At 39.9% G+C, this 12,838-nt stretch overlaps 1 protein-coding gene across 3 annotated transcripts in view; it reads left to right on the top strand.

The window, feature by feature from the left end:
• cdh8 (cadherin 8) overlaps positions 1-12,838 on the top strand; it is a 331,679-nt gene that overhangs the window by 204,699 nt on the left and 114,142 nt on the right. The window lies entirely within an intron of this gene.

The following is a 12,838-nucleotide window of genomic DNA, read 5'->3' on the forward strand; positions in this document are numbered from 1 at the left end:
GAAGAAAAGGAACACAAGAGAAGAAAGAAAAGAAACACAGACAACAACAAGAAATACATTGAACGTCTACACTAACTACTAATATGTTGGTGTTATTGTTAGCTAGATAGATGTATTTCCGGTTGAAACCATGTGGGGGTGCCTGTTGACCAGGGAAAGAGGGGGACGGGGATGGGGGAGTTGAAAGGTGTAGAGTGTACACAAATCAGCTCTGTGATTTAGAACCCAGTAATCAAGTGAATCCCTTGTTAGTGTAAGCCCGTTGGTGACCGACCCTACACCGCCCCATCGCCAATCCCGGCATTATCCTTATGTTCCAATTTGCTAATATGTTTTGAGAAATAAAATCCTCTTCAATGGGGAAAAAAATACTTTTTTTAAACCCAGATATCTCAAAGTAACACATTTTAAAGCTGTAATTGCAATACTGTGATACCGTGAAACCGTGATATTTTTGCTTTAGGTTATCATACCGTTAGAATCTCATACAGGCACATGCCTAGTAGCAAGTGAGGAATTGAACAGAAGAACCATGATCAGACTGGGTTCATGAGTTGTTGGAGGTTTCTGATGAAGGTCGTACATTTAGTTTGCTTTTTAGCAGTCATTGATAAACTCAATTAGCAGACAATGTCATAATAATTATAGAAGACAAATTTGGCATTTTTTTTATCGATGTTATTCACAAACAACAACAATAGCAGTTTTTCACAGATCATTAAGCTGTCAATGCTTTTTGCTTTCCATTCCAATCCATTTACTCTCGCGGGAAAAACATGTTTTGTCCTTCACTTCACTGGTCATTATAGAGTAAACGTAGAAACAAAGTGTACTACATATTCAATACCCTATATCGTACGTGTTGGTGTTTACACGCCCGTGAGTCATTATGCTCACTCATTCTGGCATATTACATTTTCCATTGTGGGCTTTTAACACGGATAATCCCCCTCTGTTTTTTTCCTCTCTTTTTCGTTTTTTGAGGCCTTCACACCAGAAGTTTGAAGTCGGCATTGTAATCTCCATAATGTCAAGGCGGAGAAAATGTCCCCTCCTCCAGCGGCGAACGCTCGGCAGGGTCCAACATCTGCATGCCAAAATGTTTTGGGAAAGCTAATCTTCTGATTTGAAACAAAACCAAAAAAAGAAAGAAAAAAAACAATACCATTCTAATCCCTCACTTTTTTTATTTTAAATCCAAGAGCAGTGTGGTGCAGAAAGAAAGATGGAGCTATTTCATGCCTCGCCGCTCCCACCGTTTTTTATGAACCACTACACCATCGATGTCCCCCTCTCCGGGATTTATAAAGCCTGTTTGCAATAGTCAGACACCTTTTAGAAGGACAAAGGTACTTTTCATAATTAGGCATGTGTGTGAGTATGTGTGTGTTGCTGGCTGCCTTCTCTCGCTCGAGTGGCAGTAATTTAACTTGAGCAAAGATAAGACGTGGCATCTCCGGGAGAAGGTGCAATTTCCCTAGCTGTCTTTCCTGTTATTCATTTGACAATTGGCAAACATCACAGCCACACAGGATCTAATTTGCTCCTCCACAAGGCCTCACGAGTAGCCCGATTTTAATGATAGTAAGCGCCACACTGCCTGCTAAACTTCTCATGCGTTCTGTCAAAAAATGTGTTTGATTTCCTAGTTATTCACCCAACAGGTTTCTGTGATAGTTCTAAGGCTTTCTAAAATTACAGTAGGCCTGTCCTTTGCAGTTTTTCTCATATGAATATTATTTGTTGACATTTGACATTCTCAAGTGGAAAATTTTATTTTGTTAACGAGTCATCAAATAGGAGACTTGTGGCAAAAAAGTTGCATATTTTGAAAGCCCTCCTCCGGGGGTTCAATTTGAGATGTGAATTGAGCTAAAAATGTTTTTACCTTGGAGGAGGAATGAGTGGTATTCTTTTCAAGCCAAAAAAAAAATGTCATGGTCACTGTGTAATCACATAAGAAATGAAAAGTAATGAAAATCCCTTGCCAAGAGCTTTAATGTGAGGTTACTGTGCAATTCTATTAGAAATAAAATTCAAGAATTGGAAAGCCCTCAAGCTTGTTTGAGGGAGAACTTGTTGTGGTATGTTAAAGATACATTTTCGTTCTTCTCAGAATATGTGGTGATAACACAAAAACATTGTGAAGTCGAAGTCTGGTTTAAGTCCTGACCACGGAAGAGTGGTTTACCTACAGTAAATACCCTTAGCAGGGTTCTGGGGGATTGTGGGAGTTCGGCCAACCAGTCTAGGGGGGTTGCTCCGGAGTAAATAGTACCTAAACCCTGATACGGGCGGTCCAGTCCCTGGATGACTGGTGTCAGAGTTTGGTCCGCATAGTCGGAAAGTAAGTGGGATCAGTTACCAGTGAGGGTTGGACTCCGCCAAGGCTGCCCTATGTCAATGATTCCGTTCATAACTTTTATGGACAGAATATCCATGCACAGCCGGGGTGTTGAGGGGGTCTGGTTTGGCGGCCTCAGTATTGCATCTCTGCTTTTTGCAGATGACATCGTCCTATTTGCTTCATCAGGCCACCATCTTAACTCTCACTGGAGCACTTCACAACTGAGTGTGAAGCAGTCAGAATGAGTATCAGCACCTCCAAATCTGAGACCATGGTCCACAGGTGGAAAAAGGTGGAATGCCCTCTCCGGAACAGGGATTAGGTCCTTGCCCTAGTGGAATGTTTTAAGTCTTGGGGTTTTGTTAATCAATGAGGGTAGAATGGAGCGGGAGACTGGCAGGTGGTTCGGGGCGGTGTCTACAGTGAGGCTGTCTATCGTAGTGAAGAAGGAGCTGAGCTGAAGAACTCGATATACTGGTTCTTCTCAAATAATTTGCATATTGTGATAAAGTTCATTCTTTTTTGTAATGTACTGATAAACATTACACTTTCATATATTTTAGATTCATTACACACAACTGAAGTAGTTCAAGCCTTTTATTTTTTTAATATTGATGATTTTGGCAAAAAAAAGTCAAGAAAAAACAAAAATCCCTATCTAAAAAAAATAGCATATCATGAAAAGGTACTCTAAAGAAGCTACTAACCTAATCATCTGAATCAACAAATTAACTTAAAACCCCTGCGAAAGATTCCTGAGGGTTTTAAAAACTCCCAGCCTGGTTCATTACTCAAAACTGCAATCATGGGCAAGACTGCCGACCTAACTGCTGTCCAGAAAGCCATCTTTGACACCCTCAAGCAAGAGGCTAAGACACAGAAAGAAATTTCTGTGTGAATAGACTGTTGCCAGAGTGCTGTATCAAGGCACCTCAGTGGGAAGTCTGTGGGAAGGAAAAAGTGTGGTAGGAAACGTTGCACAACCAGAAGAGGTAACCGCACCCTGAGAAAGATTGTGGAGAAGGGCCGATTCCAGACCCTGGGGACCTGCAGAAACAGTGGACCGAGTCCGGAGTAGAAACATCCAGAGCCACCGTGCACAGGCGTGTGCTGGAAATGGGCTCCAGGTGCCACATTCCCCAGGTCAAGCCACTTTTGAACCTAAATCAGCGGTAGAAGCGCCTGATCTGGGCCACAGAGAAGCAGCACTGAACTGGTGCTCGGTGGTCCAAAGTACTTTTTTCAGATGAAAGCAAATTTTGCATGTCATTCGGAAATCAAGGTGCCAGAGTTTGGAGGAAGGCTGGAGAGAAGGAAATGCCAAAATGCCTGCAGTCCAGTGTCAAGTACCCACAGTCAGTGATGGTCTGGGGTGCCATGTCAGCTGCTGGTGTTGCTCTACTGTGTTTTATCAAGGGCAGGGTCAATGCAGCTAGCTATTAGGAGATTTTGGAGCACTTCATGCTTCCATCTGCTGAAAAGCTTTACGTAGATGAAGATTTCATTTTTCAGCACGACCTGGCACCTGCTCACAGTGCCAAAACCTGGTAAATGGTTTACTGACCATAGCATTTCTGTGCTCAATTGGCCTGCCATTTCTCCTGACCTGAATCTGCGGGATATTGTGAAGAGGAAGTTGAGAGACACCAGACCCAACACTGTTGATGAGCTTAAGGTCGCTATTGAAGCATCCTGGGCCTCTACAACACCTCAGCAGTGCCACAAACTGATTGCCTCCATAACACGCCACATTGAAGCAGTCATTTCTGCAAAAGGATTCCCGACCAAATATTGAGTGCATGACTGATATAATTAATTGAAGGTTGACTTTTTTTGTATTAAAACACGTTTTTGAATTGGTTGGATGAAATATGTTAATTTTTTGAGATAGGGAGGTTTTTTTTTTTTTTTTTTTTTTTTTTTTACTTTTTGTCAAAATCCTCAATATTAAAACAATAAAAGGCTTGAACTACTTGAGTTGTGTGTAATGAATCTAAAATATATGAAAATCTAATGTTTATCAGTACATTACAGATAATAATGAACTTTAGCACAATATGTTATTTTTTAGAAGGACTAGTACTGTACATCCCTACCCTCATTATGGTCATGAGCTTTGGGTTGTGACTGAAAGAACAAGATCCTGGATACAGGCAGCCCAAACGAGTTTCCTCCACAGGTCGTCCAGGCTGTCCCTGAGAGAAGGGATGAGGGGCTCGGGGTAGAGTCGCTGCTCCCCAACATCGGGACCCAGATAGGGTACCTCGGGCATCTGATTAGGATGACCCCTGGATGCCTCCCTGGTAAGGTGCTCCGGGCACATCCCACTGGGAGGAGACCGCGGGCTGACCCAGGACACGCTGGGGAGACCATGTCTCCCGGCTGGCCTGGAAACGCTTTGGGATACTCCTGGAAGAGCTGGACCAAGTGCAGCTGCTGGCCATACAAACCAACCTTGGATAAGAAAATGAATGAATAACCTAAAAATCCAAAATCTTGTTGGCAGTATGTCAGGATTTGGTGGTAGGTTTAGGCCTTGAGTTAGACCTACTGTATAACCTTATCACTTGTAAATTTTGATCTTAAGGTGTTTTCTTGAAATCAAGATTAACTATAACTAGAGCATAATTATCTATATGGCTCCATATCTACTACAGTATAAAATATCTCCAGCAAGTTTGGGAGGCCCATAACTTAAAACCACCAAGATTTTTTTTTATATTTCAGTTTTATATTTTTGACTGTTGTTGTGACCCTGACATATTGTTTTGTAATAGTGTAAGGATATGACGCAGAAAACATTCATAAGCTGTATAACAGCTAACACCTACATACAGACAATCAATATTTACAGGTTCTTCAGAACTTACTGTTATTGTTTACAGACTTCTGTCATCATTGAATTGTTTTAGGCTAACAGCGGCCTTCCTCATAGAAGAATATATACAATGCAGTGTGTGTTTAATGCTGATTTTTGCGCGCTTACGACACAAACAACAGCTTGTTTGTCTGCAACACAATCACTATGGGAGGTGTAGCAGGCAGCAGCAAGTGCAGTATACAATTTCACAGAGCGATTTAGTGGAGAGCCTCTGTCTCAGATGACCACCCTTTCATTGTGAAATAATTGGCTCATGACAAAGAAAATGGCTCTAAGCAGCTGTGACGTTTTTTCCCCCAAGTTTTTAGTTTCTTTGTTTGAAAAAGCACAACTCCTATATATTGCCAGAATTTTATATCATTAACCTTTTTTATCAATGCCAGAGTGTGCAACTGTTAGTGGAATGTGTGGCTGATGTGGCTACCTGCAGGTGTCCTGCATTCATCGTAGGCAGATGATAGCTGTTGGATCAAACCCCCTGTGTTTCTAGTTTGACAGAAATAGCTTGTTACACCTCTTTCAACCCCCTCAAATGACCTTTATTTCATTGTGTTTGCATACTTATGAGGTCATTATATCAACGTCCAGTGAAAGTGCGTTGCTGTCTTATATCTCAATTCCAATCACAGGTTTTGTTAAAAAAAATTTTCATGTCCAAATTCAAGCACTTTTTAAGGACTTTCAAGACCAAATTTCCAGTTTTTCCAGTACCTTTTAACGTTATCCCAATGTTTTTTTTACTTTTTTTTAATTTACAATGAGGGGGAAATATAATATGGTGCCTTCTCACAAGTACATAAATGTACTCCAAATTGATATATTAAACCAGGGGTTTGAGAAATTTAGTTTGATAGGTGCCGATTCTGAATCCCCTTAGGAGGGTGCATTCCCGGTGGCAGTGAGCGTTTTGTGGCAGATTCTGAACAATAGCAGAGGTGCTGCCGTAGAGATAGCATGTTGTTCAGTGGACACATAAGTCATGGCCGAGGAAACCTTGATAACTGTGCTTTCTTGAAGTTTGGGACACTCTCTAAATGGCTCTCACTCCTCCAATTGCTAAGCTAAATGATATCACATCAACAACAAAACTATTCCGTCCTACACTCTCTTACTCTTTAAAATAACATAAGTGGCTTTTTTTTTTTTTTTTTTGCAACAAGGGGAGTCAATTGAGAGCCAGGCGAGTAGGGCGAGTCCTAGCGGCGACCAAGCCGAGCTAGATTAAATGGCATTTGGCAGAGTCGGTGTGGCAGTTGCGAAACAAAATTTTGCGGAAAAAAAAGAACTGCTCGTGCGATAAAAGTATTGCACTAAACCACAGCAAATGCACATATTTGCATTTAGTCTGTTTGTGTACTGTGTGCTTGATTAAATACCAAACTACTCAAATGCACTGTACTCTCTTGATGTGATGCGGGACTTTAAGGGAAAGCAACCTCAGAACAACTTCAGAACAAGCGTGTACTACAGTGACTAAGTACATTTATTTTATTTTCCTCCATTTAATAATTTATATTTTTAGTTTTGTAGTATTTTAAATAATTTATATTTTGTATTTTTATTTTTATTTATTTTTATATTTTTATTTTTTATTTCTTATATTTTTATATTTTTATATTTTTATTTTTATTTTTATTTTTAGGTGCTGAGAAATACGCAAAATTCAAGCATTTTAGTAAATCTTGAAAAAATGACAGTAAAATCCAAGCATTTTCAAGGATTTCAAGCCTATTTAGCTTATCTTATAAAATGGATGAAATGAGTTAAAAATTAAAACATTGTGTGAGAAGACTTAAATTTAAGATTAAGCGACAAACAAACAGGGAAGTCCAATAGCCTTTATTCAACCTTGGTGGATTACTATGACCTGGTTGACTGTCAAGTGCCTTTCAGACATACACTGAACTCTGGTTAAATCCAAGGATTTAAACAGGTAGTCCTTATGTCTGAAAGCAATTTTCAGGGTCGACTGACTCGGAGATGACACAGACACTAACTGGGTCGCATCCTAGTTTAATGTCCGGGATTTACCCGGGACGCGGTGTGTGTGAAAGCAACCGTTTAATTCCCGGGTCACGCCGCAAAGACTGACGATTCCTATTTCTTTGCATTGAGACAAAAAGCGGTAAACAAACATCGGAATTATCAGCATGGCGAACTGGAAAGATAACAAAATTAAACTGGAAACATAATGAAATTAAATGGCTACTGGATCTTGAAGCCGAGGAAGAGACGGTCCATCGTCCATCTTTGGAAATGTGTGGTTTATTTTGTTGCCGATGCCGACCAAAAAGGACGTAATGTCCAGGTTATAAAATCCCATCCCCCACCCTCCCTCCACAGAGAACGGGATAAGTCTGAAAGTATCTAACCCGGGTAATTCCCGGTACATCTCCCCATGTCTGAAACCCATGACACGGGTAAATCCCTCGTCATTTTACACGGGAATGTAGCGGGATAGAACTCTGAAAGGGGCTTCAATCTTTTTAGTAGTCAGGTCCTGGTGACTTTAGCGGAAGAGCAGACTACACTGGTTGCCTGCCAAGCATGACTCATAGACAAACATTGACTGAAAATCTCCAGTCACAGGGTCAAATAATTGGACTATTGATCTGTTTATTCATTTATACAACTTATTCTGTTTTGGGTGGCAGTTTAAAATGCAGTAGAAATCAAACTCGACTGGTTTGGTCACACTACACGTCACAGCACAAATGTCAGCCTGTTGGCGATCATTCTGTTAACTTTGCAGTTTTTTTTTTTGCATTTCCGTATCATATCAGCCGAAAGATTTTTTTCATCTTTCCGGAACCTTTGAAAACTGTGTCAAGGGCAAATAAATAAATAAAAATAGTCGATCTGTGCCTCAGCGAGGCATCACTTGGTTTTTGTAGCCAGCCTACCTTTTAAGCATCTTTCACAGGAGCTATTTACACTAGTATTTGAAGCTTCCAGCCAGTTTGTGTTTTTTTTCCCCTGTTCCCGCTCCTGTACAGAGCCCTACACTACAAGGGCCTCGCTCTCCATGCCTAAGCCTGAATGAGTTTAATTGCTTTATTAACTCTGTAATAGTATGTTTTTCAGTGCGTTTTTCAATAGATTGAATGGTGGCCAATCTATTTGGAGATTTTCCCTCGAGGTTGCGTGTAAAAGCTGTCTGATTAACATTTTTCCAGGTGAGCTAACATTTGCCCTAAAAGTCAACAGTTACTAAACATCAGAGACAAAAACGAACGTAATTTGGCTTCTAGTTGACTAATTACCTCCTCTGTAAGGCGTCTATTAATACATTGCACATCCATCACTTGAGCTGGAAGCTAGCGAGACGGCTAATCAACACAGGACGCTCAAGAAAGCTTAACACTCATCATGAGTAGTCTCAAGTGGGGCCATGTCACATGTCGTGATTTTTAAATGACAATGCCAGAAAAAAAAGAAAAAAAACATACACATGGAGGTATGAGTCTGTTACATCATCTGTATCAGACACTTGTTTGTTTGGATTTCATTTAGGTGAAATCCCTGTTTGGAGTTTGTCATAGCACGGATATTGGAAACAACCAAAAGTGGCTGCTTCCAACTAATCTGTTTTGTTTGCAGATGTACAGAAAAACAAATAAGAAAAAGGTCGCAATCACTAAAACTGCTGTTTCTGGGCTTACTCCTTCTCTGTCGGATGCTCTTGAACAGGGGCGGACTGGTAATCTGTGGGTTCTGGAGGATCACAGAACGGCCGGTGCCCTGGACGGCCGGCGGCCGCCATTCATTATGCATCACTGTTTTTATCCCCCCTATCCTCTGATTATCTACAGTTCGCATCCAATCCGACAGGTGGCAGCAATGCGCCTGGTTTTTCACCGCCAATCTGATAGACTAGGAACGACGAAAGTACAGAGTAGCCTTCATTGGTTCCTTCCTTGTGGAAGCAAAATAGCGACGAGTGTTAATGCACAATATGGATGGTGGTGGCAAAAAAACTGAAAAGAGCAGGGTGGCGCGGAGAAGGTTAGAGAGAAAAAATTAAAGAAACTGGAGAGTGAAGCATTAAAATGTCATAAATCGACAAATATTTTCGCAAGCAGCAGTCTGGCTGCAACGGCCACGTCGGGTAACAACAGCTCAGCTCCCGGCGATGGTGAGAGGGAGCTGCAGCCGCTCTGACGTGCAGACGGTGCTGGGAGAGAGAAAAGAAGAGGGAGGGGGCAACGATAAACTGTTGGAAGTTCCCCAGACAAGCGCAGGGCAAGTAAATTGGGATGAAGAGGGTTACTTGCTCTGTAAACTGGCAATTGTTATCCATCAGGTAGCTACATTTTAAATCAAATAAATGACAATTTAAGGGTTAGTGCCAGCTAGTCGATGTACCCGTTTGCAATCGTGTCAAGTTACAGTATGCTAGTCCTACTATCCCTCTCCTAAGAAAAAATATTTTAGCCGTAAAACAATGTATGCACACGCAGCATAGCAATATTAATTCAGAAGAAATATAACAAAATATTAATAAAATGAATGGTTTTACTTTAAAGTTTAGGTAGTTAAATTGATGTTATATACATTATTAATCATTTATATATTGTTTTGTTTTCTGGTTAATACTTTCCAATGAAGTTTATGTATACAGGATTTGTCTTGAAATGTGTATTGTATTTTCATTGAAATTTATTATTTGTATGGCAAGATTAATTATGGCAGGGGTCTCCAAACCGGTCCTCAAGGGCCGCTGTGGGGCCTGTTTTTTGTTTTAACCGATCGAGTACCGACAGTTTAACCAATGAAGTTTCTGCTAAAACAAGCAGCACCTGACTGCAATCAACTGATTGCACTTGTAGGACACCAGATTGGTGCAGAGGTTTTGTCTTGTTTTGTTGGAATGAAATCCTGCGCCCGCCGCAGCCCTATGTGGAATAGTTTGGAGACCACTGAATTATGGCATAAACAATGAAGTCATTTTATAGACAGAGATCTATAGAGATATATTATAATCAATTGGATACGTAAAACTTGCTTTGAAAAATAAATTCTTTCATTTGTTTATTCAGGTTGATCATAGAGCTAGTACAGAAAATGAATCCAACTCCAGTTCAGCCTTGCAGTACTTTGAGTGCCCGTAGTCAGACAGTCACAGTCTAGACACATTTTCTTCATTTTTCTCTCAAAGTGCCCGAAATTGGTGCATTTTACAATAAAATGTAAAAAAAAAAAAAAAAATTCTCCCGGGAGGGGCATGTTCCCGGACCCCCCTATGGGTCTGTGTTTCCCTTCGTATAGCGATTCTTATGGGCTGGGCTGAGTCAAAGTCCAGGGCTGCTTTTTAGTCCCAGTCCGCCCCTGCTCTTGAATGTGCTAACCAGGGGTGGAAGTGGGCTGGAACGGTCAGGAACGCAGTTCCGGTATAAGATTCAGGGCTGGAACGCAGTTCCGGTATAAGATTCAGAGCCGGTATACGGTGCTTTGATTCCGAAAATATGACGGCAACTGTCAAAACACTATGTAAAAAAAAAAATAAAAAAATACAAAGCTGCTACACATGCATTTCATCTCCAAGAAGAAATCAATCTACCAACATCAGATTTACATACACAAGTGTAAACAACAAGCATAATAAATTGCTTGTGTAGCGTAATCCGTTTCCACCGATATTTATTGTTTATTTTATTCCACAGACGGCATGGAGGTTTCCCGAGCTGCTGCAGTTATCTGAGTCTGATGATGACGAGTCACGTCAATGTGCGAATGCACGCAGCAAAGCAAAACGCCTAGACTCATTTATCCGTTCATTTGGCTGACATACTGACATGTGATCACCAGAGATAATTCGCTCTGATTGGTTCAAATGTGCATGTTTTCTGAAACAGCAAAAAAAAAAAAAAAAAGAAAAAAAGAAAAAAAAAGGGCAATGCGGCAGAAAATGCATCAAATCTTTAAGAGCAACAAAAGAGTTAAGGTGGCTTATTTATCATATTTAGTTTTATTTGCTCTGATGGGGAGGACATCTTAGCTGTCAATGTGCACTTTGGACTTATATTTGTTCATTTATGTTAGGCTACTTATTCATTTCCTTATGATTTAAGAAAGTCAATGTTTGTGCGATCTTCAAAATATATTCCATTTCATTCTGCGTAAAAGTCATTTGTACTTATTTTTCTGAATGTATGTTACTTATATCTTTATTATTAAAAAAACACAACAAAAAGTAAATGTTTACTTTATCTTCAATTTTAATATACATCCTATGTTCTTAAGTAGTTAAAATTGAGATTTGGCATTTAGTATGTGATGAAATGAAGGAAAATAAGAATTAGGAGATGGAGGTTGAGGTTTTAGCAGTTTTTGTCAACTTTTATTTTGCAAATCATTGAAAAAAATACAGTGTTGAAGGAAAATCAGTTTTTGTATGTGTTATAGAAATATCTGACCAAAAGTTTTTTTTTTTCATTTCAGTAGTTTTGACCCCCCCCCCCCCAAAAAAAAACAACAACAAATAAACAAACAAACAAATAAATAATAACATTTCTGGCTCCTCGGCGACTTTAACTTTGGGGAGTTCCGGCAAGAAATTCTAACCACTTTCACCCCTGGTGCTAACTCAGTACTTCTCAAATAGTGGGGCGGGCCCCCCCAGGGGGGTGCAGAGCAATGCTAGGGGTGGCGCATGTGACCTTGGGGAACATACTTTTTTATGGTACTAGAATACGGTGTAATTGCACATCCACTCAGTGGGTGGCAGTTCCGCTCTCATTTTCAGCTTGTGCGCAATATTTTTTAACCAAACGAGAGCACACAGCAAAGAGCACTGGAGATATGAAAAGCTAAGACAAGGAAATATGACGAAGCGTATGTAACATTTGGCTTTTGGCTTTGACTTTTAGAACAGTGGGAAATGGAAAAAGGCCAGTCTGTTTACTTTGTCTAAAAATGTTTGCAGCGGACAGCAGAAATGATTTTTTTCAGCAAAAATGTGCCTAATATTGCCAACAATCCTCCCGCTTTGTCAGTGTTACATCAGTAAACCAGCGAGCACTGTCAACATCATTTAAAATGGCATACCAAGTTGCTCAGTGCAAAATAACCCCACATCATAGGAAAGGAGCTGATACTGTTTGCAGCAAAAATAAAAACTGTACCTCTGTCCAATGACATTTGTCGTTTTTGTTCTATTAATTTCTGTCTTTTCGTTCTAATTGTTTGGCATATTGTCCTCGTGAGTTAATGTTGCTAATAAATTTGATTTATTTATTTATTTTTTTTACACAAAAAATGTATCTTGAGTGTATTTGTACAGTATGGATGTGTTGTCTTTTTTTTTTTTTTTTTTTTTTTTTTTTTTACAGTTTTTTAAGTTGATCTATATTACTTTTTTCTTTAATATTGAAGAGAACACAATGTTATGCAGATGTGTACCTCTAATAATAAGAATTTTATATACAAGTGATACTACAGTATATTTACAGTAGCGGCAGAGAGTTGGGGGGCGCGGAACATTTACGTCTTCCTGGGGGGGTATAACAGAAAATAATTGAGAAGTACTGTGCTAACTAAAGTACATATAACACTAAGAACGTGTGTATAAAAAATTCAAAAAATATTTAACCTACACTTTACCTTGGCAG

This window comes from Corythoichthys intestinalis, chromosome 1 (assembly GCF_030265065.1).
Source record: "Corythoichthys intestinalis isolate RoL2023-P3 chromosome 1, ASM3026506v1, whole genome shotgun sequence".
NCBI lineage: Eukaryota > Metazoa > Chordata > Actinopteri > Syngnathiformes > Syngnathidae > Corythoichthys > Corythoichthys intestinalis.